We start from the raw sequence: 27,367 nt of genomic DNA, 5'->3' as shown, positions 1-27,367 counted from the left end.
TTCTATAATTGTCTGGTTCTGTTTAAGGGAGCCCTCTGAGTGTTGCGTGTGATCTTTGCTGTAGTACTGGGCTGGTGTTTTAACCTTCTGGACAGTGTTGTTATTGGGTTGAATACTTATGATAGAACCTTATACGCCCCCGTTATCGACTCGAAATTTGTGAGTCACGGCAGTTTAGCTCTGGAATTTTTCATTGAGCTATGGTCTCTTTTCTTATTGCCATTAAGAGACTCTTTATAGGCATGTGTAAGGGTAAGGGGTTGATTTTAGTGTCTTTCAATAGTGTCTAGGTCTGTCTGCAGGGGCAGCTTGGTGTAGTTTATAGGGTTATAATAAGTTTGAAGATTGTTCTGTTTTTGGTCCCAGTCAGTATGGTTGAATGTATATACTCCATCCTTCCTGTGTTGATAAAATCGGTAAGGCCCCATTAACATTATTTTTCTACACCAGGCCTTTACAATATGACCCCCTCTAGGGAAGGGGATTTTGATCCATTAAGTTTTGCAGCATTATGCTGTTTATACTTGTTGGCTCCTCCCCTTTGTCATAATTGATATAATAATAATTTTCTACACCAGGCATTTACAACATGACCCCCCCAGGGGAGGGGTTTTTGATCCATTAATTTTTGCAGCATTATGCTATCTACATTTGTTGGCTCCTCCCCTTTGTCACAATTGTTATATGACATGTTTTTTTCCTCGCGCTTGTTATCCACAGGCTGCTGGGCATATGCAGAAGACATTTTTAGACATTTATTGCCTACTGTGTTGAAGCAGTGGCGCTTTTCAGACACGTTATTTGGTCACGTGATCGCACCTGTTAAAACGTTTTTCACATTTCCATACCAGTGTTGATGTGTGTGGATGTGGCCTGCATTATTGGCACTCTCCTGGGCATCTGTGCTTCTATTTAATGCCCCGTGCTCTATGTGATAATTGGGCATACGCAGTGAGCGCTATAAATTCCTAACGCTCGCCTTTTCTTAGGCATGCGCAGTGTTAACCTGTAGACATTGAAGCCCTCTGGCTGCGTTGTCATGTGATCGCGCTTGTATGTGGCTTCAATGGTTAAACATTTTCATGTGGCCACTCCTATCATGTTATGACTGGATGCTTAGTTCACCACTGACACTCCCCTGGACCTCTGTGTGCCCTATGTCTTGTGGTCTATGGAGCATGCTCAGTGTGTGTGTCAGGCATCTAGTGTTTGATTTTTTCAGGCATGTGCAGTAGAAACTTGCAGACACTGAAGCCCTTTTGATGATTGGTTCATGTGACCGCCCCTTCCCCCGCTGTCATGCTTTAAATACCTCATTCATGCACGTGAACGCTGCTTACAGCCATGGATTGTTATTGAACAGGACCCGCTGCCGTCTCCCCTTAGCCTCCTGATGAACCTCCGAAGGGAGAGGAGAAACGCTTTGAGGCCTGGCAGGCCTGGATTGGAGCAACCTTTTCTATTTTGCAGTAATTTGCAGGGGTGTCTGTATCCCACTTTTCTTTCAGCTCCTGGGGTATAATGGGGAGATTATCTGAGCCCCTTGTGATATGACTCTAGGTGACTGTAATATACTTGTGGGGTATACCACCCTGTAACATATGTGGTTGTAAATAACTCTTATGGATCACTACCTTGCATAAAGATAATTTATTAGGAATAGAAGTCTATACTTCTTGTACAGTGCTAGTATCATGAATAGGAATTCCTGGTTATAGATCAGTAAATTGATACCTTCTTGATCTAAGGAAAACAATACAGGGAGGAGTATTACCATTTGGGAACTCATATATATTGTACTGTGCAAGCACCACTATAGGGCTTTCCATCCCATCCCTGTATCAGGGTCAGGTAGAGGGAGAGCCGACGTGGAACGGGGGCACCCGGTAACTTATGGTGTCATACCCTCTGTTGTTAGGTAGGGATGAACTACCCTTATAGGGCTATATTAGTTTCCCTTCCCTTTCCTAAAGTGAGTGTGTATATAAAACTCCTTGGTTATTTACAAGGATAATGTGATCCATTCTCATTTATATGTTTGTGTGTCTGTTTGTGGGTACATTTTAAAAAATATTAATAAAAATTGTACATTTTAAAATAGGGTTGAGATTACACGTTAGTCCCTTTTTGAGCACTCTACCCATCTATTTAACTCTGTTAGTTCTTGGATTAATTCACTTATGGCGAGTTTTCTATCAGGCCCACTTAATGCCGACAGTTGGTTGAAGGATGCAGCTCAGGTCTTTTCAACAGATGAATGTAGCTCTGTTGACTCCGATTCCCCCTCTTTGAAACAGGTCTTTAAAGAACTGCAAGACTTGTATTTTGAAAAATCAAGGGCATGGTGGGAAACCAAAGCTTTCGAAAATTATATCAAACATAATATAGTGCCAAGAGGTTTGCGAATCAATATCTCACCCGCGCCAAAGTTACAAGATCCAGAATTTTTGGCAGCGTGGGAGAGAGAATCTGTCTCTTCCTCTCTGTGTTTCATGAACCTTATCCTTGAGAAGGAAAGGCAAAATTATACCAAAACACTATCTGAATTGGATGAGCTTCGGAAGAAAGCTTTGGAGTTCAAAAGTTAGGCTGATTTTGGTAAAAAGGAGACAATCCTTCAAAACAACATTGAAAAATACCAAAACAACCTAAAAAAACGTAAGCACAAGCAATTATTGTGTGACTTGAGTGATTTCAAGGATAAAAAGGCTTATAATTTTGATCACAAGTCTAATCCTCCACCTCAACAGAGGCTTTATTCGGACATTTCCTCATCAGATCAGAATGTCTCTGACTCAGAGCGGTCTGATTTTTTCAGGAATAAGAACAAAACCAGAGGTAGAAATTATCAGGGGAGACGTTATTCCAGACTAAGATGCTACAATCAAAGAGGGGACCGTTACCCACAATCATCAGAAGGTGCAGTGGGAGCACAAAATTTTCCAAGTGGTGCATCTCTGGTGTACCCCCAGCTTGCTCCCGGTGTCTCTGCCTCTTCCTCCTCCTCTTCTTTTGTGTCCCCCTCTTTTTTAGAGGGAGGGACAACCAAAACACACGATTTGCGGAGACGAGAGCAAAAGAAATAAATAACTCTAGTACCATGCACATTATCAATCTGTCAACCCTCAGCCTAACAGAGGATATGGTTTCTGTCCTACGCAAAGGACTTAATTTTGTACCGACCTTGCCTTTTGATTGTTTAGGTTGGACGAAAGATCTCCATCTGTTTATTAGGAAACTTAGGTGGCACAAATTCTTTAAGAACAATGATCGAGAAAAATGCAAACAGCTTGGCATTGAAATCTCTGATCTTGAGGGTGTCAATGTGCTGGCAGATCTATTGGAGGAAGGAATACGTAACAGAGGCTGGGGTCCCTTTACTGACTTGAGGAAGAAAAGCCAAAACTTTCCACCTAGTAGTGATCTCCCGAGCGTGGATATTTTTCTCAAGTTGGTGGAGGATGATATTCAACGTATTAGAGGGGGTACTGTGGTGGATAATCTATCCATCCGAGAGAGAACGGAAGGCCTTACGGACTCTCAAAGATGACCCTGACATAATCATCAAGCCCTCAGATAAAGGGGGGAACTTGGTGGTTATGGACCATGAGACATATCGCACTATGTGTTATTCCCTGCTTAATGATCGCAATACTTATAATATTCTTAAGGCGGACCCCACTGACTCTTTTGTTATGGAACTGGATAATATTCTGGTTCAAGCTTTGGAGAATCATCTCATCTCCAAGAATGAATATGAATTTATGACCCCCGTAAAACCTCTGATGGCAACCTTTTATGCACTCCCCAAGATTCATAAGGGGTACCCACCCCTACAGGGACGCCCTATAGTTTCTGGCGTAGGATCCATCACACAAAATGTCAGCGTGTATGTCGACAAGATTCTAAAACCATTTGTTTTGAGCCTTCCATCATACATCCGCGATACAGGAGATCTACTGCTCAAGCTGGAGGGACTCACTCTGGATAGGGGAGTGTATCTGGCTTCCATTGACGTGGAGGCTCTGTACAGCTCCATACCCCATGATAAGGGTATGGAGGCTGTACAACATTATCTGCGTTCACGAGCAGTGTATCTAGGACCTCACAGCAAGATGGTTTTGGAACTCTTGAAATTCGTCCTTACTCAAAATTTTTTTGTTTTTGATGGCAAGTACTTCCACCAGCACAGGGGCACCGTGATGGGGAGTTCATGTGCCCCGTCGTATGCAAATCTGCTCCTGGGCTGGTGGGAGGAAAGTGCCATCTTCACCGATGATTCCCCCTGGTGGATCCCATTGATCCAGTTCTGGGGGAGATACATTGATGATGTTTTTATTATTTGGTCTGGCAGTAGGGACGAATTTAGGGAGTTCATGAGTTGCATAAATTCTAATCAGTTCAGATTATCCTTCACAAGTGAAATTCATGAAAACACTCTGTCTTTCTTGGATGTCACATTTACAATTGATGAGTCTGGATCCCTTGTCTCAAAAACGTATCGAAAACCAACTTCCACAAATAGTCTCCTGAGGTGGGATAGTTTCCATCCATGCCCCCTCAGGAGTGGAATTCCAAAGGGACAATATTTGCACCTAAGGCGCAATTGTTCCCAGGAGCAGGATTTTCATACGCAAGCTGGAGACTTGAGAATGAGATTCCAAGATAGAGGATACCCGGACAATATACTACGAGGTGCTTTTAAAAACACTTTAGAGGGCACAAGGGAGTCTTTGTTACAAACAAAAACAAGTAACAATGATAAAGAACCCATTCGAGTCATTGGTACCTTTGACTCTCGTTCTGAACAGGTGCGCTCTATCTTCAATAAGCACTGGTGTATCCTTCTAGTGGATCCGGATCTCCAGGATGTGCTCACCACTCGTCCTTCTATAACCCATAGAAGGGGGGCCTCACTAAGGGACCAGTTGGTGCATAGTTTGTACACGAGAACAACTCCACCAGGCACGTGGCTGGATAGAAAGCCATTGGGCTGCTACCGGTGTGGAAAGTACTGCATCTGGATTACAGTTACAAAATCTTTCTTCAGCGCCATTACCGGTAAGCAGTATGAGATAAGAAACTTCGCCAATTGTAAATCAAGTGGAGTGGTCTATATGGCCACCTGTAGTTGCCCCCTAAACTATGTGGGCAAAACGATAAGAGAGGTCTGAAGACGTATTGGTGAGCATATCGGTGACATCCGACAGAAGAGAGATACACCCCTGTCTCGTCATATCTGGGAGAGCCATGGTGGGAATGAAAAGTGCGTAACGTTTGTGATATTGGAAGTCATTCGCCCTAACCTTAGGGGTGGTGATTTGGATAGGAGAATCCTACAGAAGGAGAGTCAGTGAATTTTCCGCCTTAGGTCCCAGATGCCCTTGGGTCTTAATGAAAGGCTTTCCTTCTCCCCCTTTCTATAATTGTCTGGTTCTGTTTAAGGGAGCCCTCTGAGTGTTGCGTGTGATCTTTGCTGTAGTACTGGGCTAGTGTTTTAACCTTCTGGACAGTGTTGTTATTGGGTTGAATACTTATGATAGAACCTTATACGCCCCCGTTATCGACTCGAAATTTGTGAGTCACGGCAGTTTAGCTCTGGAATTTTTCATTGAGCTATGGTCTCTTTTCTTATTGCCATTAAGAGACTCTTTATAGGCATGTGTAAGGGTAAGGGGTTGATTTTAGTGTCTTTCAATAGTGTCTAGGTCTGTCTGCAGGGGCAGCTTGGTGTAGTTTATAGGGTTATAATAAGTTTGAAGATTGTTCTGTTTTTGGTCCCAGTCAGTATGGTTGAATGTATATACTCCATCCTTCCTGTGTTGATAAAATCGGTAAGGCCCCATTAACATTATTTTTCTACACCAGGCCTTTACAATATGACCCCCTCTAGGGAAGGGGATTTTGATCCATTAAGTTTTGCAGCATTATGCTGTTTATACTTGTTGGCTCCTCCCCTTTGTCATAATTGATATAATAATAATTTTCTACACCAGGCATTTACAACATGACCCCCCCAGGGGAGGGGTTTTTGATCCATTAATTTTTGCAGCATTATGCTATCTACATTTGTTGGCTCCTCCCCTTTGTCACAATTGTTATATGACATGTTTTTTTCCTCGCGCTTGTTATCCACAGGCTGCTGGGCATATGCAGAAGACATTTTTAGACATTTATTGCCTACTGTGTTGAAGCAGTGGCGCTTTTCAGACACGTTATTTGGTCACGTGATCGCACCTGTTAAAACGTTTTTCACATTTCCATACCAGTGTTGATGTGTGTGGATGTGGCCTGCATTATTGGCACTCTCCTGGGCATCTGTGCTTCTATTTAATGCCCCGTGCTCTATGTGATAATTGGGCATACGCAGTGAGCGCTATAAATTCCTAACGCTCGCCTTTTCTTAGGCATGCGCAGTGTTAACCTGTAGACATTGAAGCCCTCTGGCTGCGTTGTCATGTGATCGCGCTTGTATGTGGCTTCAATGGTTAAACATTTTCATGTGGCCACTCCTATCATGTTATGACTGGATGCTTAGTTCACCACTGACACTCCCCTGGACCTCTGTGTGCCCTATGTCTTGTGGTCTATGGAGCATGCTCAGTGTGTGTGTCAGGCATCTAGTGTTTGATTTTTTCAGGCATGTGCAGTAGAAACTTGCAGACACTGAAGCCCTTTTGATGATTGGTTCATGTGACCGCCCCTTCCCCCGCTGTCATGCTTTAAATACCTCATTCATGCACGTGAACGCTGCTTACAGCCATGGATTGTTATTGAACAGGACCCGCTGCCGTCTCCCCTTAGCCTCCTGATGAACCTCTGAAGGGAGAGGAGAAACGCGTTGAGGCCTGGCAGGCCTGGATTCCTGCTTCTCAGGGAAGTAATTCCTCTTTTCTCCCTGGTATACTATATTATATAGAATATGGTTGGAGCAACCTTTTCTATTTTGCAGTAATTTGCAGGGGTGTCTGTATCCCATTTTTCTTTCAGCTCCTGGGGTATAATGGGGAGATTATCTGAGCCCCTTGTGATATGACTCTAGGTGACTGTAATATAGTTTTGGGGTATACCACCCTGTAACATATGTGGTTGTAAATAACTCTTATGGATCACTACCTTGCATAAAGATAATTTATTAGGAATAGAAGTCTATACATCTTGTACAGTGCTAGTATCATGAATAGGAATTCCTGGTTATAGATCAGTAAATTGATACCTTCTTGATCTAAGGAAAACAATACAGGGAGGAGTATTCCATTTGGGAACTCATATATATTGTACTGTGCAAGCACCACTATAGGGCTTTCCATCCCATCCCTATATCAGGGTCAGGGAGAGGGAGAGCCGACGTGGAACGGGGGCGCCCGGTAACTTATGGTGTCATACCCTCCGTTGTTAGGTAGGGATACACTACCCTTATAGGGCTATATTAGTTTCCCTTCCCTTTCCTAAAGTGAGTGTCTATATAAAACTCCTTGGTTATTTACAAGGATAACGTGATCCATTCTCATTTATATGTTTGTGTGTCTGTTTGTGGGTACATTTTAATGAATATTAATAAAAATTGTACATTTTAAAATACTGTTGAGATTACATGTTAGTCCCTTTTTGAGCACTGTACCCATCTATTTAACTCTGTTAGTTCTCTTATCACATAAGATCCAACTAAAAGATATTTTGAAGGAAGATCTGGATCAGAAATTGATTGAGAAAAATAAATTTGACTTCATTTATCCCACACAACCAGTGTTGGCTACTTTTTATTCTTCCAAAGGTCCATAAAGGCCTCTCACCCCTAAAGGGGAGACTTATTGTTTCAGGTGTGGGAGGTCTGTGCCAAACTGCTGGTATTGATATTGACCACATTCTCAAAAGATTTGTTATAGCCCTCAACTCGTATACTTGGGATTCAACTGATGTTCTCAGAAAATGTGAGGATATAGTACTGCCTAAATGATATGGTTTTGGGAAGAATTGATGTTGATGATTTTTACTCATCAATTGCTAATGTGGATGGATTAATGGCAGCAGAACATTTCCTCAAAAGTATAGGGTGCCAGTTTGTTAAGCATAATATGTTGGTTCTCCGGTTACTCCAGTTCTATCTAACTAGAAATTGCTTTCTTTTTGATGGGGGCACTGCTGCTATGCTGGCGGGAAAAAAATGTAGTCTTTGGAGAATATTCCAACCTGAAGTTGGACAAGGTCGTCTTTTGGACACGTTTTATAGATGATGTGTTTGTGATCTGGCATGGAAATAGCATCACATTCACAAATCTTGTGATAAAACTCAATAACAATATGCTACGCTTATATTTTACAGCCTAAAGGGACCCAAAGGAATTGGTTTTCCTGGATATTCTGGGTACAAGGAATACTGACAGTACAGTAACTACTAAAATCAACAGGAAGCTCACGTCAACTAATGCCCTCCTTTTGAGGGAGAGTAGCCACCCGAAAGCCACTGAGGAGTTGCATACCAAATGGCAAATATCTTAGAATATGGCACAATTGGTCGTCACCCTCTTATTTCAAGGAACAGGGTGACAATTTGCCCCTGCATTTTAAAGAGAGAGGCTGTCTGGATTCTATACTGAATAGCACTTTCAAAGAAGCAAAGTCAAGGGAGCTTGTCCGCTACTTATTCCAGAAAATTTTGATTCATTGCAACTTTTGATGACAGTGCATGAGAAGTATGTGCTATTCTCTCTAGGCATTGACCAATTCTAAGCATGGATGGGGACATCAGTGATGCTGTTGGACCATATCCTCTATGCACCTACAGGATGTGTAGATTCATTGGCAATAGAATGATACAAAGTCACTTTGTCCCTCCAAAGAAAACCACCTGGCTAGGTTCAAACCTCAAGAGTTGTTGGAAATTCCATGGATCTGTTGCATGTTCACATATTCAGACTAACAAGACCTTCTCCAGCACTGTCACAGCACACAATTTGATATTCGAGTTTTTATAAATTATTGATCTAAGGGTGTTATTTATAAAGCTAAGTTATGCTGTGGTCTGCAGTATGTGGGCAAAATGATTAGACAGTTCATAATGGGAATTGGCAAACATCTAAGGGACATAGCAAACAAAAGAGAGACTCCATTAGCAAAGCATATCAATGTTATGCATGGTGGGGATGTTTCTGATCTTCCCTTTGTGGGCATCGATTTGATTAGTTTTCCCATCAAATAACGTTTTACAACAGGAGAGCAAATGGATCTACACACGGAAGAAACAAGCTCCCCTGAGCCATAATAAGACTCTTACCTCTAGTTGCTTTTCATCAGCAGGCGAGATGGAGAGGAATCCCAGGATCGGCCATCATGGAAATGGAGTACCTTGAACCTAGGGTGTTAAGATCTGTTACTAGGTAGGTGCAGTATGTAGGGTGAGACTAAAGGCTGCTTTACACGAGTCAATCCATCGTGCGATTTATTTTGCAAAGTCTTTTTTTTTTTTTTTGTTTGTATCGCAGATAGGTATTTGTCCATGCGTCACACGTTGAGTGTTGTCAAACGACCACAAAGCGCTCATCGATATATTGATTGGCCATGGCGGACGTCCAAAAGGCTTCACACATGTTTTCCTTTGGTCAATCTGTCTTTTGTATGGGCGTAATTAGGCAAACTATACAGCCCTCCGTGACGTTGTCTGGATTGTTGCACGCCCTGAATTCTTCTGACCTGCTCAATCCAGTTCTGCTAATGTGGTTGATTGGTTACATACCATATATATAGTTTCGCTTCTGCGCCTGTCTTTGTTGCCTCGTGTGTCCTTAGCATCAATCTTGTTTGTGGTCTGGTTTATGACGAATTCAGAGTATCTATCCTCCAAAGGTGGGTTATATTAGTTTTTGTATGGTTTATTTATTGTGTCATTTAGCCGTTCACAATTTATTTTTTTTTTAATGTTTATTTTTTATTGTTATTTGTGTAGGTTTTATCGTGTATTATGTTTTTTGAAACATAATAATGTTTTGTTTTTTTTCTCTTTTTTGTTATTTTAAAAATAAAAACATATTACATGTTTATTATAACAGTGTCAAATAAAATGTTCTCATATAATCTTTCACAGATGACGGCTCATCAAAACGAATTATTTTTGCGTGATTTCATTGAAAAATATCGCACATTAACCTGTCTTTGGAAAATAAAATCGCCTGAATATAGTAACAAACGCATCAAACAAGCAGCTTATGCGGATCTGATTACTATCTTTAAAAACCATTTTCCTAATGAGCCTGTGGATGTAAATCTTATCAAGAAAAAAATACAAGGAATACGCACTGTATATAAAAAGGAACTAAATAAAGTCGAGGAGTCACGACGTTCAGGGGCTGCGACTGCCGATCTTTATGTCCCACGGCTGTGGTATTTTGATCTACTTGACTTCACAAGAGATCAAGAGATTCCAAGGTCATCAACAAGTATGCTTTCCATTCAGGAGTCAGAAAATGGGGCAATTGGCAGCGAGTCAGCGACACAATTGGTATATTTACCTTTATTCCTGAATTTATCTTTACACACTATGATCCTTTTTTTTTTTTTTATAAATTTTTTTAAGGTGTTGTATGATCTGCTTTTTTTTTTTTTTAATTTTTTTTTATGTACCAACATAAATAACCAACAGAAAAAATTGTAAACAAAAAAGGGTTACATGATATTTTGTTTTTCCATTATTGTAGTTCCAAAATATGTTGTATCTTCTCTCTAATGTTTTCACACATCTTTCTAATTGTTTTTTTTTTTTCTTGTTACAAATGTAGGATTATGCTACTGAAAGCACTTCTCAAGAGCAGGAAACTCCAAATAGCTCACAGAATCCATCTTTAACATCGTGTGAACAAACACCTGCCACATCAAGACCTTTGTTAAGGCAATTACCAAGGAGAATGAGAAGACCAACTTTATTGTCACGTGGAAACGAGTTGGCGTCTCTTTGTCGGTCAATACTTGAGAAACATGACCGTCCACCTGTATCTGGATTTGCGCATTATGTTGATGATGTTTGCAAAATACTGGAAAAGAATCAAAAATTACATGCTGAAAGAATCATCGCCCAAGTCCTACATGCGGCACAAGAAAATCGCCTTACATCGGCTACAGTATTAAAAGAAGATTTTTTGCCAGAAAATACATCTGTTGTTGCTGATGTTACAACCCTTGGGGAATCTGTTGCATTGTCACCACCTCGAAAAGTTAAAAGCAAAAGGCGTCGGTAATTTTTTTTTCTTTAGGTTTTTTTTTTTTAAAATTTGATACGCAATTTGCATTCAAAATAAGACAAAGAAAATATTTGTCTACAAACTGTAAATATTTTGCTTTTTCAGTCTCACATAATTTTCGCTGTATATATTTCACATTAAATGTTTGGTTTAGAACAAAATAATTGTCATGTGTTTTTCTTTTAAAAAAAAAAAAAAAAAATCAAAATCTTTTTTTTAAATTTTTTTATTATATAGTGTTTTAACTACCCATTATGAAAATATTTTTATGCCTTATGTACACAAAAATAACATGGTCAAAACATCATTACATGTTGTGACTGCAAACGGTTTAAAATTAAAATAACCAAACAAAATTATGCATTATCATCCATGTATGTTTTTAACAATTGTACATGATCTTGTGCTGTCTGGTATAATCTGCATGCTGACTGATACACTTCTTCAAGATTTGGTCGATCATCTGGTTAAAAAACAAAAAAAAATTTAAAAAAAAAATTAGTAAAAAAAAAATAAACATTTGGAGATGAAAACATTTTAACATCAAAAAATTTAAAAAAACAAATAATAACCTGATCTAACTTGCACAGACGCAGAATCTGAATCAGAGCTGAGTGTCCAACCAACAGCATGAACACGTGTTGCAGCAATAGGAGGATGATCTTCAATGTTTTCTAGGGAGTGACATAATAGTTCACTATTTGGTTATTTCCTTTTTTTAAAAAAAAAACAAAAACTGGCAAGTTAAAATAAAAACAAACCTTGCTCTGATACCTCATTTTGATCCAAATCAGGAATTGGTTCAGATGAAGTTCCTGGATTATTGTTTATTGCGCTCCCTTGGTCCGCAACATGTGATGATCCTTTCAAAAATGAGAAAACCAAAAATTTATTTAGCAAAAAACACATGACTAACATGGCATATTATGTAAACACATGTATGATTGATATTATACACATGGTTTTTTGAAAAATTGGCCAAAGACAAAAAACCACTCATGTCTTGATAAAATATACCTCGAGTATTGTTATTTTGTGCTCTAATTTCTGGTAGACGTTCCTTGCCACGATATTTCAGATCAGCCATTTTCTTCCTGATCTGCGCTTTTGAGCGGTGTAGGCCAAATTTCTTCCGAAGAGATTTCTTAATCTTGCGTAGAACTTTTTTTTTATGCTCCCTTGGACGTTCAGATATAAGTAGACAATCATAGTCTCTTGCATCCATTTCGGTGACAAGAAGATGGATTTCTGCATCTCCCCAGACAGTTGCTCGCATGTTTGCAGACATGTTTGTTTATGCGATTTTTAAACCGGAAGTGAAAAATCAAGCCTGCCTTGTAGTGAAAGGAAGTGATGGCAGTGTTTATTTGTGAAACATAGAATAAAGTTGTAATGCTTTGAAATCATGTCATGTATGTATTTTAGAAATATATTTGTATTCATATATTTATAACAAAGTGAATTTGTTTGTTGATAGTTATTTCTTACTTTACTTCAAGTTTTAATTTAATTATGTTTGTTTCTTTGTTTTAAATAAAAAATTTAGTTTACCCAAAAGGTAATGTTCTCCGACTTTGTTAACACACTCTAATGTTCAGAAATGCCTTTTCTATTATAAAACTAAAAAAAAAAAAAAAATAAAAAAAAAAAATGGTCAAATTATGAAAAAAAAATAATATTATGACGCATTCAAATAATCACAAAAACGATCCCGATTGATTATGGCATCATGCCGGACACGACCAAAAGATTGAGGTGTCGGCAGGGATGGCAACTGTGGATCACTACAACGCCAAACTCCTGGGACAACATCGGAATCATCACTGCCAATGTTGTCTACATACCCTGGGGGCATGTAGGCTGCTGCATCCTTTTTGCGTAAAAAATTATGTAGAACACAGCTGGCAAGAACTACACTATCAATGGATTCGAGTTTGAGATTTATTGGTGTTGAGAATACACGAAACCGACTTGCCATAATTCCAAACGTATTCTCAACAACCAAACGTGCCCTTGAGAGACGGAAATTGAAATTTTGACGCTCGGGACTCAAAGTAGTCTGGGGATAAGGACGCAGGAGATGGCTTTGAAGAGGAAATGCCTCATCCCCTAAAAAAACAAAATTTAAATTATTTTCATTTCCAGAATTTGGAGGCAAAGGTAATTGTGAACTAAATAAACGCTTGCCAAAATCAGTTTGTTCTAAAACGCCACCATCGGAAACACGGCCATTTATTCCTACATCCACTGTTAAATATTCATAATTTGCATTAACAACTGCAAATAAAATTATACTAAAGAAACCTTTATAGTTATAAAAAAAAGATCCACTATTTGGGGGTTTAATTATTCTTATGTGCTTGCCATCAATCGCACCACCACAGCAGGGAAATTGCCACCTCGTCGCAAAATTATGAGCTATATCAGACCATTCTGAAGTTGTCTTGGGTAGAGTTGAGCGCGGTTCGTGGTTCGTGGTTCTCCAGTTCTAGGCTCGAGTGATTTTGGGGCATGTTCTAGATCGAACTAGAACTCGAGCTTTTTGCAAAAGCTCGATAGTTCTAGAAACGTTCGAGAACGGTTCTAGCAGCCAAAAAACAGCTAAATCATAGCTTGGTTTCTGCTGTAATAGTGTAAGTCACTCTGTGAATCAAACTATTATCACATTTCAGTGTATAGTGTGCGTGAACAGCGCCTTCAGATCACTGCTGTTTCTATAATGGCGATCGCCATTTTTTTTTTTTTTTCTTGTCTTCCTTCCCTAAGCGCGCGCGTCTTGTGGGGCGGGCCAGCATGTCAGCCAATCACAGACACACACACAGCTAAGTGGACTTTGAGCCAGAGAAGCAACGGCATGTGTGATAGGATCTGCATGTCACATGTCCCTGCATTATAAAACCGGACATTTTCTTCACGGACGCCATTATCTGCCTTCTGCGTCTTTGGTGTCAGACATCACTGTCGCAGCTCCGTATTGAGTCCTATCGCTGATACAGCTGTATGCGCTGCATACACAGCGTTAGACAGCATAGGGAGAGCACTTTATAGCAGTCCTTTTAAGGGCTCAAACCGGCAGGGTCAGAGTTAAGGTGACAGGTCCTGAAAACAGCGCCAGCGTCTGTGCAGCCAAGGTCAGGGATTTCCTCCCTGCATTTCACCATTAGGAGGGAATAGAAAGGCAGGCTTCCATTCCTCTACCCAGAGCACCACAATCCTGCCACTGTACCCTCTTGTCCTCTGCACACTCCAACTCATAACTAAGCCATTATACTAGCAAACACTCAGTGTACCTAGTGGCATCCTATCTGTGGCTATTGGACTTTGCTATAGTCCCACTAGTGCAAAGACATTTGCAGAGCACGTCTGCCTGCATTGCACACTACAACTAATTATAACTAAGCCATTATACTAGCAAACACTCAGTGTACCTAGTGGCATCCTATACGTGGCTATTGGACTTTGCTATAGTCCCACTAGTGCCAAGACATTTGCAGAGCGCATCTGCCTGCGTTGCACACTCCAACTAATTTTAACTAAGCCATTATACTAGCAAACACTCAGTGTACCTAGTGGCATCCTATACGTGGCTATTGGACTTTGCTATAGTCCCACTAGTGCCAAGACATTTGCAGAGCGCATCTGCCTGCGTTGCACACTCCAACTAATTATAACTAAGCCATTATACTAGCAAACACTTAGTGTACCTAGTGGCATCCTATACGTGGCTATTGGACTTTGCTATAGTCCCACTAGTGCCAAGACATTTGCAGAGCGCATCTGCCTGCGTTGCACACTCCAACTAATTATAACTAAGCCATTATACTAGCAAACACTCAGTGTACCTAGTGGCATCCTATACGTGGCTATTGGACTTTGCTATAGTCCCACTAGTGCCAAGACATTTGCAGAGCGCATCTGCCTGCGTTGCACACTCCAACTAATTATAACTAAGCCATTATACTAGCAAACACTTAGTGTACCTAGTGGCATCCTATACGTGGCTATTGGACTTTGCTTTAGTCCCACTAGTGCCAAGACATTTGCAGAACGCATCTGCCTGCGTTGCACACTCCAACTAATTATAACTAAGCCATTATACTAGCACACACTCAGTGTACCTAGTGGCATCCTATACGTGGCTATTGGACTTTGCTATAGTCCCACTAGTGCCAAGACATTTGCAGAGCGCATCTGCCTGCGTTGCACACTCCAACTAATTATAACTAAGCCATTATACTAGCAAACACTTAGTGTACCTAGTGGCATCCTATACGTGGCTATTGGACTTTGCTTTAGTCCCACTAGTGCCAAGACATTTGCAGAACGCATCTGCCTGCGTTGCACACTCCAACTAATTATAACTAAGCCATTATACTAGCACACACTCAGTGTACCTAGTGGCATCCTATACGTGGCTATTGGACTTTGCTATAGTCCCACTAGTGCCAAGACATTTGCAGAGCGCATCTGCCTGCGTTGCACACTCCAACTAATTATAACTAAGCCATTATACTAGCACACACTCAGTGTACCTAGTGGCATCCTATACGTGGCTATTGGACTTTGCTATAGTCCCACTAGTGCCAAGACATTTGCAGAGCGCATCTGCCTGCGTTGCACACTCCAACTAATTATAACTAAGCCATTATACTAGCACACACTCAGTGTACCTAGTGGCATCCTATACGTGGCTATTGGACTTTGCTATAGTCCCACTAGTGCCAAGACATTTGCAGAGCGCATCTGCCTGCGTTGCACACTCCAACTAATTATAACTAAGCCATTATACTAGCAAACACTCAGTGTACCTAGTGGCATCCTATACGTGGCTATTGGACTTTGCTATAGTCCCACTAGTGCCAAGACATTTGCAGAGCGCATCTGCCTGCGTTGCACACTCCAACTAATTATAACTAAGCCATTATACTAGCAAACACTTAGTGTACCTAGTGGCATCCTATACGTGGCTATTGGACTTTGCTATAGTCCCACTAGTGCCAAGACATTTGCAGAGCGCATCTGCCTGCGTTGCACACTCCAACTAATTATAACTAAGCCATTATACTAGCAAACACTCAGTGTACCTAGTGGCATCCTATACATGGCTATTGGACTTTGCTATAGTCCCACTAGTGCCAAGACATTTGCAGAGCGCATCTGCCTGCGTTGCACACTCCAACTAATTATAACTAAGCCATTATACTAGCAAACACTTAGTGTACCTAGTGGCATCCTATACGTGGCTATTGGACTTTGCTTTAGTCCCACTAGTGCCAAGACATTTGCAGAACGCATCTGCCTGCGTTGCACACTCCAACTAATTATAACTAAGCCATTATACTAGCACACACTCAGTGTACCTAGTGGCATCCTATACGTGGCTATTGGACTTTGCTATAGTCCCACTAGTGCCAAGACATTTGCAGAGCGCATCTGCCTGCGTTGCACACTCCAACTAATTATAACTAAGCCATTATACTAGCAAACACTTAGTGTACCTAGTGGCATCCTATACGTGGCTATTGGACTTTGCTTTAGTCCCACTAGTGCCAAGACATTTGCAGAGCGCATCTGCCTGCGTTGCACACTCCAACTAATTATAACTAAGCCATTATACTAGCAAACACTTAGTGTACCTAGTGGCATCCTATACGTGGCTATTGGACTTTGCTATAGTCCCACTAGTGCCAAGACATTTGCAGAGCGCATCTGCCTGCGTTGCACACTCCAACTAATTATAACTAAGCCATTATACTAGCAAACACTTAGTGTACCTAGTGGCATCCTATACGTGGCTATTGGACTTTGCTATAGTCCCACTAGTGCCAAGACATTTGCAGAGCGCATCTGCCTGCGTTGCACACTCCAACTAATTATAACTAAGCCATTATACTAGCAAACACTCAGTGTACCTAGTGGCATCCTATACGTGGCTATTGGACTTTGCTATAGTCCCACTAGTGCCAAGACATTTGCAGAGCGCATCTGCCTGCGTTGCACACTCCAACTAATTATAACTAAGCCATTATACTAGCAAACACTTAGTGTACCTAGTGGCATCCTATACGTGGCTATTGGACTTTGCTTTAGTCCCACTAGTGCCAAGACATTTGCAGAACGCATCTGCCTGCGTTGCACACTCCAACTAATTATAACTAAGCCATTATACTAGCACACACTCAGTGTACCTAGTGGCATCCTATACGTGGCTATTGGACTTTGCTATAGTCCCACTAGTGCCAAGACATTTGCAGAGCGCATCTGCCTGCGTTGCACACTCCAACTAATTATAACTAAGCCATTATACTAGCAAACACTTAGTGTACCTAGTGGCATCCTATACGTGGCTATTGGACTTTGCTATAGTCCCACTAGTGCCAAGACATTTGCAGAGCGCATCTGCCTGCGTTGCACACTCCAACTAATTATAACTAAGCCATTATACTAGCACACACTCAGTGTACCTAGTGGCATCCTATACGTGGCTATTGGACTTTGCTATAGTCCCACTAGTGCCAAGACATTTGCAGAGCGCATCTGCCTGCGTTGCACACTCCAACTAATTATAACTAAGCCATTATACTAGCACACACTCAGTGTACCTAGTGGCATCCTATACGTGGCTATTGGACTTTGCTACAGTCCCACTAGTGCCAAGACATTTGCAGAGCGCATCTGCCTGCGTTGCACACTCCAACTAATTATAACTAAGCCATTATACTAGCACACACTCAGTGTACCTAGTGGCATCCTATACGTGGCTATTGGACTTTGCTATAGTCCCACTAGTGCCAAGACATTTGCAGAGCGCATCTGCCTGCGTTGCACACTCCAACTAATTATAACTAAGCCATTATACTAGCAAACACTTAGTGTACCTAGTGGCATCCTATACGTGGCTATTGGACTTTGCTATAGTCCCACTAGTGCCAAGACATTTGCAGAGCGCATCTGCCTGCGTTGCACACTCCAACTAATTATAACTAAGCCATTATACTAGCACACACTCAGTGTACCTAGTGGCATCCTATACGTGGCTATTGGACTTTGCTATAGTCCCACTAGTGCCAAGACATTTGCAGAGCGCATCTGCCTGCGTTGCACACTCCAACTAATTATAACTAAGCCATTATACTAGCAAACACTTAATGTACCTAGTGGCATCCTATACGTGGCTATTGGACTTTGCTTTTGTCCCACTAGTGCCAAGACATTTGCAGAACGCATCTGCCTGCGTTGCACACTCCAACTAATTATAACTAAGCCATTATACTAGCACACACTCAGTGTACCTAGTGGCATCCTATACGTGGCTATTGGACTTTGCTATAGTCCCACTAGTGCCAAGACATTTGCAGAGCGCATCTGCCTGCGTTGCACACTCCAACTAATTATAACTAAGCCATTATACTAGCAAACACTCAGTGTACCTAGTGGCATCCTATACGTGGCTATTGGACTTTGCTATAGTCCCACTAGTGCCAAGACATTTGCAGAGCGCATCTGCCTGCGTTGCACACTCCAACTAATTATAACTAAGCCATTATACTAGCAAACACTCAGTGTACCTAGTGGCATCCTATACGTGGCTATTGGACTTTGCTATAGTCCCACTAGTGCCAAGACATTTGCAGAGCGCATTTGCCTGCGTTGCACACTCCAACTAATTATAACTAAGCCATTATACTAGCACACACTCAGTGTACCTAGTGGCATCCTATACGTGGCTATTGGACTTTGCTTTAGTCCCACTAGTGCCAAGACATTTGCAGCACGTCTGCCTGCGTTGCACACTCCAACTAATTATAACTAAGTTACATTGTCAGGGATATTTATTCTTTATTATTCTGCTGTTAATAAAGCTAGACCACCACTGCAATCTTCACCACCTCTCAATTTTTACTACCACATTTTCAGTCCACAATCTTGTCGCAATCAACATGAGTGGCAAAATGACAGATGCTGGTGGAAAGGGGAAGAGGCGTGGTGGAAAAGGCAAAAAAGGTTTTGTCAGTGGGGAAGGTGGCAAAGCTCCATTATCATCTGCTGCAGATAGACCATCTACTAGCAAAAGTAAGATGTCTACTACTTATTGTGGACAATCCGATGTGCTCCCTTTTTTACGGACACGAACAAGAGGAACAAAGGTAGATGATGGGCAAAAAAGGAAAATGCTTGAATGGATCTCAAGTGGTCCAACAAGTGCCCTCTCAGCCACTTCAAGTACCGCATCCAAAAAACACCAGTCCTCTGAGTTGTCATCCCAATCACACTTGATTTCTCCCAGCTCTGAAGTCTCCATCAGCCCTGCACAGTATGGTGGAACTGAGATGGCTGAGTCTGCAGAGCTGTTCAGTCACACTATAGCCTGGGAATCAGAGGTCTGCTCCCAAGCTACAGTGAGTACAGAACAGGAAATGGTCTGCAGTGATGCCCAGAACCTTTGTGACTCTGATTCAGGCCGTGAGGACCAAGTTTCTGAGCATAATGTTGACCCTTTGTCACAAACTGTAACACCTGTGGTTATAGACAATGAGGAACATACTGATGAAGATGAGACGCAGATACCCGATTGGGATGACAACTTAAATATTCGGTCAGGGCAAGAAGAGGCTCGGTCTGAGGGGGAGGGGAGTGCAAACACAACAATTGATGATGACGTTCTAGATCCCACCTACTGTCAACCCCCAGTCAGGCACTCGAGGAGGTCAACAGAGGCGGTGGAGGAGGATGCAACCGACGACGAAGTTACCTTGCACCTTCCTGGACAGAGTCGGAGCACTGGTAGCACGTCTACAACTGCATCCTCAGCCACCACTCTGCCTATGAGCATTATTCGGGGTGGATCAACAGGTCGCATGGCCTCTAAGCCTTGCCTAGCCTGGTCCTTTTTTCACATCGAAAAAGATCGCCCAACTCATGTGATATGTAACATTTGTCATGATTCTGTTAGTAGAGGTCAAAACCTCAGCAGTTTGACAACTTCTTCCATGAATCGTCACATGACTAAATATCATAAGTCCCGGTGGGAAGCTCACCGTGCTGCAATGCGGCCTAGCGGAGCGAACCATCCACCGCCCGCCCCTTCCAGTGCATCCGCGCGCTCTTCATCTTCTAGGACTGTGGGGACAGCTGTCACACCTGTTTTTCCACGCAAAACTTCCACCACTGTAACCGCAACAGGCAGTTTGCTTGTAAGGTCGTCAGTTGGTTTGGAAGGGGAAACAAGTGAGTGTGTACAGCTCTCTCAGACATCGATAGCACCAACGTTGGATGAAGGCAACATCATGTCTCCGCCTGCACTTTCCTCACAAACCTGCATTTTTCCAGGGACACCCTACTCAACACCGTCTACACACAGCAGCCAGATCTCTGTCCCTCAGATGTGGTCAAATAAAAGGCCACTTCCTCCGACCCATGACAAAGCTAAGAGGTTGACTCTATCCCTCTGTAAGCTGTTGGCTACCGAAATGCTGCCTTTCCGCCTAGTGGACACACAGGATTTTAGAGACCTTATGTCTGCCGCTGTGCCCCAGTACCAGATGCCTAGTCGCCACTACTTCTCTAAGAAAGGTGTGCCCGCGCTACACCAGCATGTCGCACACAACATCACCGCTTCCTTGAGAAACTCTGTGTGTGAACGGGTGCATTTCACCACCGATACTTGGACCAGTAAGCATGGACAGGGACGTTACATGTCGCTGACTGGGCACTGGGTAACTATGGTGATAGATGGTGAAGGGTCTGCTGCACAAGTCTTGCCGTCCCCACGACTTGTGTGTCAATCCTCTGTCTGTCCAAGTTCCGCCACTGCTTCTGCATCCTCCACCTCATCTGGGTCCTCCACCTCCGCCCCAAGCCTGCCTGGTCAGGCCACCAGCGTTCTCACTGCGCAGAAGGAATCACGCACCCCTCATTACTATGCTGGCAGCAGAGCGCAACGGCATCAGGCGGTCTTTAGCTTGACATGTCTTGGTAATAAGAGTCACACAGCTGAGGAGTTGTGGTCAGCTCTGCGGTCCGAGTTTAATAAATGGTTGTCTCCACTCAACCTGCAGCCTGGTAAGGCCGTGTGCGACAATGCTGCAAACCTGGGTGCGGCCCTTCGCCTGGGCAAGGTGACACACGTACCTTGTATGGCTCACGTGTTGAACCTTGTCGTGCAGCAATTTTTAACACACTATCCCGGCCTAGATGGCCTTCTGAACAGGGCACGAAAACTGTCTGCTCACTTCCGCCGTTCAAGCGCCGCAGCTGAGCGACTTGCATCGCTCCAGAAGTCTTTCGGCCTGCCGGTTCATCGCCTGAAATGCGATGTGGCGACACGCTGGAATTCAACTCTCCACATGTTACAGCGACTGTGGCAGCACCGCAGAGCCCTGGTGCAATACGTCATGACGTATAGCCTGGGCCAACGAGATGCAGAGGTGGGGCAGATCACCCTGATGGAGTGGTCTCAGATCAAGGACCTATGCACCCTTCTGCACAGTTTCGACATGGCGACGAATATGTTTAGCGCTGACAATGCCATTATCAGCATGATGATTCCAGTCATTTACATGCTGGAGCACACGCTAAACACTATTCGGAGTCAGGGGGTGGGACAACATGAAGGGGAGGAACTACAGGAGGATTCATATGCGCAAGGGACAACAACATCACCAAGGTCCAGACGTTCATCATCACCAACGCAGCAGGCATGGGACCAAGGGGGACAGGGATCGACAAGGGCGCATAGTAGCAGGCGAAATGTTGAGCAAGGTGCAGGAGAACATGAAGAAATGGAGGACGAACTGTCCATGGACATGGAAGACTCAGTGGATGAGGGAGACCTTGGTCAAATTTCAGTTGAAAGAGGTTGGGGTCAGATGTCAGAGGAAAAAAGAACGGGTAGCACCTCTATGCCACAAACACAGCGTGGACTTGGTCCGCATGGCTGCGCAAGACACATGAGTGCCTTTTTATTGCACTACCTCCAACATGACAGTCGTATTGTCAAAATTAGAAGTGATGATGACTACTGGATTGCCACACTATTAGATCCCCGGTACAAGTCCAAATTTTGTGACATAATTCCAGCCATAGAAAGGGACGCACGTATGCAGGAGTATCAGCAGAAGCTGTTACTAGATCTTAGCTCGGCTTTTCCACCAAACAACCGTGCAGGTGCAGGGAGTGAATCTCCCAGTTTTAACTTGACAAACATGGGACGGTCTCGTCATCTTCAACAGTCTACCCTTACCAGTAGGACCGTATCTGGTGCTGGTAACAGCAATTTTATGGAATCTTTTCATAATTTTTTTAGACCCTCTTTTGCAAGGCCACCAGAGACAACAAGTCTGACACATAGTCAACGGCTGGAGAGGATGATACAGGAGTATCTCCAAATGAACATCGATGCCATGACTGTGCAACTGGAGCCTTGCTCCTTTTGGGCTTCAAACCTAGAAAAATGGCCAGAGCTCGCAACTTACGCCTTGGAGATTTTGTCGTGTCCAGCTGCCAGCGTTGTCTCTGAACGTGTATTCAGTGCTGCTGGGTGTGTGCTGACAGATAAGCGCACGCGTCTGTCCAGTGACAATGTGGACAGACTGACGTTCATCAAAATGAACAAGTCATGGATCCAGAAGGAATTTACTACCCCTGTGTCATCCTGGGGAGAGTAAATGCTTGTTGATTTGGAATGTGCTTGATGCAAATCAAAACATCCTGTTTGCAACTAGGGCACAAGTGCTGCCACTGAATGGGTGGGTGTGTGGGGCCCAATTTTTGGAAAAAAAGGGAGACTCCGCTTGGAGTAACCCTTGCTTACATTGTTTTTAAAGGAAGCCAAGATGAACAGAGCTGGGATCAGCAAAGACTTTGCTACCTACCCCGGTGTCATCCTGGGGATGGATAAGAATGGCGTATTTTTGAATGTGCTTGATGCAAATCTAGCTGTGAAGTGTACAACTGGGGCACAACTGCTGCCACTGAATGGGTGGGTGTGTGGGGCCCAATTTTTGGAAAAAAAGGGAGACTCCGCTTGGAGTAACCCTTGCTTGCTGTGTTTTTAAAAGAAGCCAAGATGAACAGAGCTGGGATCAGGAAAGACTTTGCTACCTACCCCGGTGTCATCCTGGGGACGGATAAGAATGACGTATTTTTGAATGTGCTTGATGCAAATCTAGCTGTGAAGTGTACAACTGGGGCACAACTGCTGCCACTGAATGGGTGGGTGTGTGGGGCCCAATTTTTGGAAAAAAAGGGAGACTCCGCTTGGAGTAACCCTTGCTTGCTGTGTTTTTAAAAGAAGCCAAGATGAACAGAGCTGGGATCAGGAAAGACTTTGCTACCTACCCCGGTGTCATCCTGGGGACGGATAAGAATGGCGTATTTTTGAATGTGCTTGATGCAAATGTAGCTGTGAAGTGTACAACTAGGGCACAACTGCTGCCACTGAAGGGGTGGGTGTGTGTGGGGCCCAATTTTTGGAAAAAAGGGAGACTCCGCTTGGAGTAACCCTTGCTTACATTGTTTTTAAAAGAAGCCAAGATGAACAAGTCATGGGTCAGCAAAGACTTTGCTACCTACCCCGGTGTCATCCTGGGGATGGATAAGAATGGCGTATTTTTGAATGTGCTTGATGCAAATGTAGCTGTGAAGTGTACAACTAGGGCACAACTGCTGCCACTGAAGGGGTGGGTGTGTGTGGGGCCCAATTTTTGGAAAAAAGGGAGACTCCGCTTGGAGTAACCCTTGCTTACATTGTTTTTAAAAGAAGCCAAGATGAACAAGTCATGGGTCAGCAAAGACTTTGCTACCTACCCCGGTGTCATCCTGGGGATGGATAAGAATGGCGTATTTTTGAATGTGCTTGATGCAAATGTAGCTGTGAAGTGTACAACTAGGGCACAACTGCTGCCACTGAAGGGGTGGGTGTGTGTGGGGCCCAATTTTTGGAAAAAAGGGAGACTCCGCTTGGAGTAACCCTTGCTTGATGTGTTTTTAAAAGAAGCCAAGATGAACAGAGCTGGGATCAGGAAAGACTTTGCTACCTACCCCGGTGTCATCCTGGGGACGGATAAGAATGGCGTATTTTTGAATGTGCTTGATGCAAATGTAGCTGTGAAGTGTACAACTAGGGCACAACTGCTGCCACTGAAGGGGTGGGTGTGTGTGGGGCCCAATTTTTGGAAAAAAGGGAGACTCCGCTTGGAGTAACCCTTGCTTACATTGTTTTTAAAAGAAGCCAAGATGAACAAGTCATGGGTCAGCAAAGACTTTGCTACCTACCCCGGTGTCATCCTGGGGATGGATAAGAATGGCGTATTTTTGAATGTGCTTGATGCAAATGTAGCTGTGAAGTGTACAACTAGGGCACAACTGCTGCCACTGAAGGGGTGGGTGTGTGTGGGGCCCAATTTTTGGAAAAAAGGGAGACTCCGCTTGGAGTAACCCTTGCTTGATGTGTTTTTAAAAGAAGCCAAGATGAACAGAGCTGGGATCAGGAAAGACTTTGCTACCTACCCCGGTGTCATCCTGGGGACGGATAAGAATGGCGTATTTTTGAATGTGCTTGATGCAAATGTAGCTGTGAAGTGTACAACTAGGGCACAACTGCTGCCACTGAAGGGGTGGGTGTGTCTGGGGCCCAATTTTTGGAAAAAAGGGAGACTCCGCTTGGAGTAACCCTTGCTTACATTGTTTTTAAAAGAAGCCAAGATGAACAAGTCATGGGTCAGCAAAGACTTTGCTACCTACCCCGGTGTCATCCTGGGGATGGATAAGAATGGCGTATTTTTGAATGTGCTTGATGCAAATGTAGCTGTGAAGTGTACAACTAGGGCACAACTGCTGCCACTGAAGGGGTGGGTGTGTGTGGGGCCCAATTTTTGGAAAAAAGGGAGACTCCGCTTGGAGTAACCCTTGCTTGATGTGTTTTTAAAAGAAGCCAAGATGAACAGAGCTGGGATCAGGAAAGACTTTGCTACCTACCCCGGTGTCATCCTGGGGACGGATAAGAATGACGTATTTTTGAATGTGCTTGATGCAAATCTAGCTGTGAAGTGTACAACTGGGGCACAACTGCTGCCACTGAATGGGTGGGTGTGTGGGGCCCAATTTTTGGAAAAAAAGGGAGACTCCGCTTGGAGTAACCCTTGCTTGCTGTGTTTTTAAAAGAAGCCAAGATGAACAGAGCTGGGATCAGGAAAGACTTTGCTACCTACCCCGGTGTCATCCTGGGGACGGATAAGAATGGCGTATTTTTGAATGTGCTTGATGCAAATGTAGCTGTGAAGTGTACAACTAGGGCACAACTGCTGCCACTGAATGGATGGGTGTGTGGGGCCCAATTTTTGGAAAAAAAGGGAGACTCCGCTTGGAGTAACCCTTGCTTGCTGTGTTTTTAAAAGAAGCCAAGATGAACAGAGCTGGGATCAGGAAAGACTTTGCTACCTACCCCGGTGTCATCCTGGGGACGGATAAGAATGACGTATTTTTGAATGTGCTTGATGCAAATGTAGCTGTGAAGTGTACAACTGGGGCACAACTGCTGCCACTGAATGGGTGGGTGTGTGGGGCCCAATTTTTGGAAAAAAAGGGAGACTCCGCTTGGAGTAACCCTTGCTTGCTGTGTTTTTAAAAGAAGCCAAGATGAACAGAGCTGGGATCAGGAAAGACTTTGCTACCTACCCCGGTGTCATCCTGGGGACGGATAAGAATGACGTATTTTTGAATGTGCTTGATGCAAATCTAGCTGTGAAGTGTACAACTAGGGCACAACTGCTGCCACTGAAGGGGTGGGTGTGTGTGGGGCCCAATTTTTGGAAAAAAGGGAGACTCCGCTTGGGGTAACCCTTGCTTACATTGTTTTTAAAAGAAGCCAAGATGAACAGAGCTGGGATCAGGAAAGACTTTGCTACCTACCCCGGTGTCATCCTGGGGACGGATAAGAATGGCGTATTTTTGAATGTGCTTGATGCAAATGTAGCTGTGAAGTGTACAACTAGGGCACAACTGCTTCCACTGAAGGGGTGGGTGTGTGTGTGGCCCAATTTTTGGAAAAAAGGGAGACTCCGCTTGGAGTCACTTTGCGGTGTTTTACATGATTTTAGAAGGGCGTGCCATGCCTATATCTGTGTGTCCTCCTCTTTTTCCTTGTCCAGCTGTTTTGTTTTCGCATGAGTATATGTCCTTGTCACTTTCCAATGTGTTTGAGTTGTTTGTCACCTTTAGGACACCTTTGAGGGTGTTTTCTAGGTGTTTTTCTGTGTTTGTGATTGCCTGCCATTGTTTCCTATGCAGTTCGAGTTCGGTTCGTCGAACGTTCGACGAACCAAACTCGAACGGGAGGTCCGTTCGGCGAACCAACCTCGAGCCGAACCGCGACCGGTTCGCTCATCTCTAGTCTTGGGGAAAGGCATGAAATCTGCTAACGCATGTATTATTGCCTGACAAGTCTCCGGAATTAATGAACTTAATAGGGATCTCGAAATACCGGCAGAATATTGTAAATCAGTGAGGCTACGGCCTGTGGCAAGATAGCGCAAAGTCACCAGCAACCTTTCTTCCGCAGGAACAGCCTTACGCATGAAAGTATCTCTGCACTTTATGTATGGGCTGATACGCGTCAGGACTAATGAGAAAGATTGTTCCGACATACGTAGATAGTTGCGGTAATCATGCGGATTGCGTTCCTGTAAATCATGAACTAGACGCACGTGGGATATCTCATCCCTTCGAAGCAGCCATTGACGTGACCATAATCTTTTGGGGCGAGGATTCATACGTGTATTTTGGTCCATTTCCTCCTCCTCCTGCAATATCTCGGTCATAAGGAGACCCACAGATAAAATGTCAGTTTCGACATTGCTGAACATCCTGTTACCTTAAAATATATAAAACACACACATTATAATGATGCCAAATGTCGATTTTGATCAAAAAAGGAAAGATTGGCATATAACAACTTACCACAAAAAAGGTATACAAGGAGTGAGGTCGGAAAATCCAGCGAACAAACTAACGTAAGAAAAATTAGGAGTAATGCACTATAAAACACTGTGCATGACGCCAAGGATGAATGTTCACACATGACTACAGCGCCGTCTTTTATAACAGTAATAACCAATCAAAACGCATCTGCTACAACC

This window comes from Anomaloglossus baeobatrachus, chromosome 8 (assembly GCF_048569485.1).
Source record: "Anomaloglossus baeobatrachus isolate aAnoBae1 chromosome 8, aAnoBae1.hap1, whole genome shotgun sequence".
Taxonomy (NCBI): domain Eukaryota; kingdom Metazoa; phylum Chordata; class Amphibia; order Anura; family Aromobatidae; genus Anomaloglossus; species Anomaloglossus baeobatrachus.
This window is presented reverse-complemented; position numbering follows the sequence as displayed.